At 37.8% G+C, this 7494-nt stretch overlaps 1 pseudogene; it reads left to right on the top strand.

Moving 5' to 3' along the window:
* Positions 1-219: 219 nt before the first annotated feature.
* On the top strand, positions 220-7241 carry LOC107908718 (uncharacterized; annotated as a pseudogene).
* Positions 7242-7494: the final 253 nt, after the last annotated feature.

Below are 7494 nucleotides of genomic sequence, written 5' to 3'. Positions count from 1 at the left end.
TTTGATTTCATATTCAGTTTCTCCTCAAACTATATCCTTTTATTTTATTTTTAATGTTAAAGAATAAATATGAAAGTGGTGGAATTATGCTTCTCGGCATTTATTTGTGTTGGGCTCTTGAATCCATTTAAGACCCAAATGCCCAAACTGCGAAACTCTTCCTAAACATAACATAACTCAAAGTTTGTAAAACAAAAACCTCTTTTGGAGAAAAACACAATGTCATTGTTACCCTTCTTTCACATCTACATGCACCTTCTACTCTAGGCCTTGCTCTCTCTATCACTCACTCTAATCCTCACTTTCTTTAAAATCCCTATTTTCTTTCTCACAGGTCTCCACACTTACGTCCACCCTGAAAAAGCAGGCAGCGCCAACAATGCTTCCTTTGGTCTTAGAGCTGCTGCTCGTAGACCTTTCTCTGATTCAGGGTCTCAACTTGATGGTCACCATTATTTGTCATCAATACCCAATGGGGAGCTAAAAAAGAGGAACAAATCTAAAGTCAAGTTCGATTTCGATGAGAACAATGCCCATATTTTTAGGCTGAAACTCGAAGAGGGTCATCCTCAAACAAGGCTCTTTTTCAATGAGTATCGAAATTCTTTCGATTTCTCCTTTCTAGGCATTTCATGTTTGTGTCTTTCCAAGTGTTTAGGTGAGTCTGAGCCGGGTTTTGGGGTTCTCATAAATGGGAACTTAATACCGGTTATTTTTGGATTTATTGGTTTAACCAAAGCGTTTTTGGCACTTACAAAGATATCGTTTGAGAACTCTGCTTCTAAGAGATCAGAGAAGTAATTTAGTGCCATTTTTGGCGTTTTGGGGTTTCTTGTAGGGATTATGATTTGTTCTAGAATTGGACTGCCAGTTTTCGATTTCCATTTCGATTCAGTTGAAGGGTCTTGGAGGATTCTTCTTGCTATTTTGATGGGATTCCTTGCTAGTTTTTTGTATATGCTTGCCGGCAAGAATGCACGATCCTTTTGGCTTGGAACTGATCAACTTAGGTGGAATTTGTCCATAATTTCTTGCGGATGGTTTGCTAGAACGATTTTATATGCCAATTATATGTTAACTTTGTTGACAGCTTTACTTTGGATTAATCCATTAGCTGAAATCCTTGTTAACAAGAATAGTTACAATGGTGGGGTTGCTGACAAATTGGTGGGAAATGTGGGTTTCTCAAAATTGGATTTTACCAAGCTTAGGATTTTGTGCTTATTGCTTTCTGCAGTTTTACAAGTTGTGGCTTTACGTTCAAACCTGTAAATGTTTTTGAATGAAGCAGTTTTGTTTTGGTATCAAAGGTTACATGCCAGTAAGGCCTCAGATTTGGATTTTAGCCGTGCAAAAATTTTATTGCACAACCACTACTTATGCCTTGCAGTTTTGCAATTATTTACTCCACCGATATTGGTACTTGTTTTTCTTGGATTATCTCAGGTTGACACTAACTCATTTGACAAATACAACTTGGTTTGTGGTTTATTGCCTTGTTCTGATTTTATTGAAGAAGCATCCTTATTTATGGCTTGGTGGATTATATTTGTGTGGGTGGTTATTACATCAGCTAGTCTGGTTTTTTATTGCCATGCTACTTTGTATATTTTCTGATAACTCAGTTTGTTTTGCATTAGCCTTTAGAATTTGGCCCTTGGCTTGGAATTTTTGCCTAATTTTGGATAGAGATTGTTTTGCTTGAACCAGATTATTATAGATGTTTTAATACATGGGGCAAGAAAACTGTTTTTGGATGGTGTTTCATTTTTGTTTATTTCATTTACCACTCCTATATTCTTCCCTGTTTAAGGATGTAGTTGGAACTCTTTAGAAGTGTTCAAGTGTAGGATGATGTGAACTACAGTTGAAGCTTTTTCAGTTTCATATCTATCACTAGTAAGAGAGGCATAAATGGCTGCAGGATGCATATCTGGATTTCTGAGCAACTGAGCTACTACCAGGTGATATATTTGTTATCATTGCTCCATATAAATAACTGTTTATAAACCAAGCAATATAATTTCCCAGCACACTATCATCAATGTTTTCCCTCTATACTATCATGTGGAGTGTAAGGACTGTGTATTGCTTTATGATATCTTGACCTGCATTTTGCTCTCATAAGGTACATAATGTTTTCCCATTACATGCTACAAAACTATAATCCTATCATTAAGCTGCCATGTGAAAACATGCTATAATTGATATAAGTTTTTTTACTATTATTTAAGTAGTATGATTTTGGATGAATAGTTTTAGATTATTTAGGGATATTAAAGTGTCTGTTCCTCACTATCTGTCTTCGACTTTTGGAGTACCTTTACATGTCCGTATTTATAGTTTTAAACTCAAAAGCTATACAATTGTTTGCAGTGGCTTTTTACGTTTGATTGACAGACTACTCTTATCATTATCGAGAGGTGTATCCTGCTTGTCTTGTATATATGTAGGAAATGGAATTTGTTGCCATGACCTGTGAGGAGAAACAGAGACCTTTACCTTATTCTCTGCCTCCCTTAAAAGTTGGGCTATTGCTACCTTAGCTTAGTGTTCATGTTTCCGGTCTAAGCTGAATGATGAGCTCTTTAGATGTTCATTCTGTTCTGATTTTGAAAGCTGATGATTAGGTAGTTTGATGTATGACAGATGAGCTTCAAAGGGCAGTCATAATGTATACATTTTAAGATCTTTGAACTCAATGTTAAATCACAATACTTGAGAACTGTTTGTAAGTCATTTTGATGGAAAACATTTGCAGATAGTACAAAGTGTTGGTGATTTTAGGTTTCTTTCAGACCCCGGATTTAGCCGATAATCTGACCATCTATTACTAGTGTCTGTCTTTAGGAACCTTTTGCGCGGTTAGCATCAGAATTTATTGTTATTCCTCAGAGTTAAATGCAACTAGATAGAAAAAAGAAGACTAAAATTAATTTCCATCAATATTTAATCTATACTATCCAGATTTTTCATTTTCTTTTTCAGTCTTCGTATTCCACATATATTTAAGAGGGCGTTTGGTTGGGGGGAATGCATGCGTATTCCCCCTATGCAGCGGGCCCACAACCAAACGGGTGTTTGGTTTTCGCTGTAAAAGGATTACAACCTGAATCGATTACAGCCTATTACCCTCATTGCCTGTAATAGGCATTACGCCCCCTCAGCGCCGATTAGGTATTCCGCCCTCTTTTCATCTTTTGTATTCCATTTTTTGCCCTTATTATCAAGCTTCCAATTTTCCCACGTTTCCTTGCAGAGGTAATTTCTTTTCCCTTCCATCGGTTCTGCCATCGGTTCTTGTTCATCGTTTCTTTTATTTTCTTCATTTTATCAAGAATGAAAAACCGATTTCCAGAGGTATTTTCATTGTTTCCTAAAAATCAATTTCCCTTTTCTTTCCAGAGGTATTTTAGCAGCTTGCACTCTTCCCCGATTTATTTTACAGGTTAGTTTTCCTTTGGCTCAAATCGACAATATTTGTTTTTGTTCTCCTAAACTTTGGGCTTTTCTTGGACTGTTTGTATTGCATGTTCGATTGAAAAAATTGTTCAATCCTTAAGCTAAATAGTTTTATGGGTTGCGTGTTATGTTCTGCTTACATCTCTTAAGCTAATAGTATGTGATGAAATCCATTTTATGGATTGGTTGTCTGTGATAAAGTAAAATTTTTATGGGTTGCTTGTTATGTTTTGCTCCTGATTGCTGTTACGTAATGGCATAATCAGTGGTTCTGTTTCTAATTTAGCGTGATTAAGGATGCTCAGGTTATTTTGTGTTAACTTTGTTGCAACTATGCTGATTACAGTTGAAGCATTTGAAGCATTGAAGCATTTGAAATGGCATAATCAGTAGTTATTTTGTGTTAACTTTGTTGCAACTATCCTAAATACATCTATTGAAGCATTTGAAATGCCCTGAATTTAGACGATAAAGTGAAATTTAGAACGTGATTCTGAAGTATAAAGTGGAAGGCATTTTGTGATTGGGATTAGTTTTCAATTATTTAACTGCATACCAATATATTTAAAAAGCCATGAATTGGAATTTTCCAAAGCAACTTGTATAACCTTATCATATTTTAGTGTGCGATGGTGAAGCTTTAAGAAGGCTCTTAGTTTGTTCTTAATTGCATGTATCATGTGAATACCTACAACACGGAAGCAATGGAGTAGAGTTTGCTAGACAGAGATTAAGACATTTGGATATAAAAAAGAATAAACAAAGTAAAAAAGGGAAGTCAAAGGAAAAAGTTATCTATGTTACTCGGACTAATGTGAGTGTTGGATATAAGTGTGTATTCGACATTGGCATGTTTTACTTTAAAGTTTTCCAATTTATTTGGAGTGCCTTTGGACGGTCATACACCCATACCTTTGTTTGGATATCTGTCCAACATGGGTACTTCAAGAAAAATTAAGACTTGGAGCAACATAGTTGAATGGCTTGTGATTTCAATATATAGATGAGTTGATGTTTTCGAATGTTATCTATTCTCTGCCCCTGTACTCACTTTGCTATATTTGATTTTCCGTTTTTATCCTATTGCTTGTTACTCTTTTTGATCCAATTTTTTAAACAGTAGTAAACTGTTTGATAAGCATGAAAGTGAAACTGTTAGCAGATGATTAATTGGGACGTGGACGCGATGTCCCCCGCGCGTGAACAGTACCCCAACGGTATAAAAATTTGACCGTTGCCCCCACCCCAACGGTAAAAAAAAAACTATAAAACCCACCACCCCTTTTTTTTCCACAAACAAATCCTATCTCGATTTCCTTCCAAAATCCTCTCAATTTCCTTCCAAAATTCTCTAAAACTCTCAATTTCCTTCCAAAATCCTCTCAATTTCCTTCAAAAAATCTCTCAAATCCATATTAAATTTCAATTTTCCCTCAATTTCATTTTTTTAAAAATAATTTTAAATTTTTTATATTTCGGCCATTGATTCGTCTTGATAGCAATCACATATCGGTGGAGCAAATGAAAATGGTAAGTATTAAATTTAAATTTTAAATATTATTTAAGATATTTTTATTTATGTATTTTTAGATAATTATTGATTTATTATTTGTTATAAAAGTCTGAAGATCGGGTATTGGAATGCAATATCCGGAATATGCATGCTCCTTTATCACCGTTAGTAGAGAACTACCTGCGGGAAACGGGTTTTTGGCATGTGGCGGCAGTAGGCTGAGGATGCAAGATGGAGCTGAAACTGATCAGTGCGTTGATCGAGAGGTGGAGACCCAAGACGCACACATTTCGTCTTCCATGTGGAGAGTGCACTATCACTCTAGAAGATGTCCATTTGCAATTGGGATTGCCGGTGGACGGGCACCCAGTCACCGGGTCTGCCCAATCTAGCAATTGGAAGGCGGTGTGCTACGAGCTTTTGGGCCCTGTTCCGGATAAAACGGATGGAGGTAAGGTGGAGATGGGCTGGTTACGTACCATCTTTCTCGGTCCGAATGCAAATTCAACCGAAATTGAAAGAATCCGATATGCTCGATCATACATTCTTCAAATAATTGGAGGTTATCTGATGCCCGACACGTCACGGAGCCGTGTACATCTAAGGTGACTGTTAAAACTCGTTGATTTTGGAGGAGCCGGTGAATTTAGTTGGGGGTCTGCCATCTTGGCAACATTATATCGGGAGATGTGCGGGGCGACGCGACCGAGGAGAGCAAACATCGGAGGTTGCCTGTCACTACTGCAATCATGGGCATGGTTTCGCTTTCCATTTCTATGTCCTCGAGTGAATCACCCATATACATTCTCACTCATAATGAGGTAAATTTTATATTACATTTTGGAATTGTTATGTAAATTTTGTAAGAATAAAAGTATGCTAAAAATTTATTTAATTAGGTGGAACCATCCGACAAGTTATCGTGGATTACCGTCTGAACTTGAAGATATACGGCTTCTATTGGAGCAACAGTCGGAAGCAGAAGTAACTATTATTGCAAATAGATATTTGCATACATTCGCTAGTGGATTGATATTTAGTATTTAGTATTTAGTATTTTTTATTATGTATATAACTAATATTTCTATCATGTTCATGTAGTTTAAATGGACTTCATACGAGGATCCGGCAATCCGGGCAGTAATCCTGGAAGAGTTTACAAAATCCGAACGTTGGCACGCGAAAGTGGTGTTGATCAACTATGCAACCGTGGAGCCCCACCAGACAGACAGAGTCCTACGACAGTTTGGATGTAGACAACCGATTCCTGAGGACCCTGAGGTGTTTGACGATCACCACAAAATCGACCTTCGGCTATTAGGTATGGATTGGCCTAGATACTGGTCAAAGTACACGGAAATGTGGGAAAATCGGCATGAATATCTACCTACTCGGGAAGAAATCATCGTTCCGGAGTTAGCGTGCATTCCAGAATACATGCCATGGTTTAGGATCCATGGCAAGCCGTATTTACTTACGCCAGAGGAGAGGCAGCAGCAAATACGTGGCGGAAGGGAAAGGCGCGGGCCTCTAAATCCAAGGCGACAAGACTACGAAGGCAGCCCCTCAACGAGGCCCAGACATTCACCCAGCTCATCATCAGCGGCCATGTAATCACCATCCCCAACGAGAGCACCGACGCAGTCACCTGACGCAGCAATTCAACAGATGATACCCACGCAATCGCCTTTCCCTATGATGCTAGGTGTGTTTCCTAGCCCTTATATGTACCTTAACCCGTACATGTATCCTTTTTCGAATCCTATGGCAGGTTAAAGCCAAATGCCCGGATCAGCTCCATTTCTTGTTATGCCGAGCGGACCACCGATAACTAGGCCAGCGGCACAGGAGGGGTCGCAAGGGGGGCCGTCGTGAAGCTCTCCTTTTTACCAATCGCCAGCAACGCATGGCTTTCAAACACCGTCGCCGTTCATGATGCAAACACCTCCACATACACTATTCTTTGAAGGTGGATCATCGTCCCAAGTCCGACAACCAGATGCCGAACCGGAAGAACAACAATCAGCACTGGAGGAAGAACAACCGCCGCCTGAAGCTAGAGGAAGGAAGAATCCAGCGCATAACCGTCGACGGCCGCCATGTGGAACCGAATCCCCCGGGCATAGACATTGATTACTGTATTAAAATTTATTATTTTATATAATGAAATAGAAGTTTATTTTATGTAATACGCATAAAAATTTTTTCGAGTTATTTTGATATTATTTGATATAATTAAATAGAAGTTCTATTTGATGTAAAAAAATCCTAATTTGTTTTAAAACCCTAAACCCTAACCTAATTTAATTAAAAACCCTAACCCTAACCTAATTTATTTTAAAACCCTAAACCCTAACCTAATTTAATTAAAAACCCTAACCTCAACCCAATTTAATTAAAAACCCTAACCCTAACCTAGTTTATTTTAAAACCTTAAACCCTAACCTAATTTAATTAAAAACCCTAACCCTAACTTAATTTAATTTAAAACCCTAACCCTAACCCTAACCTAATTTAAT

This window comes from Gossypium hirsutum, chromosome D08 (assembly GCF_007990345.1).
Source record: "Gossypium hirsutum isolate 1008001.06 chromosome D08, Gossypium_hirsutum_v2.1, whole genome shotgun sequence".
NCBI classification, from domain to species: Eukaryota; Viridiplantae; Streptophyta; class Magnoliopsida; order Malvales; family Malvaceae; genus Gossypium; species Gossypium hirsutum.
Note: the sequence above shows the minus strand (reverse complement) of the source record. Positions and strands in the feature narration are given on the sequence as shown.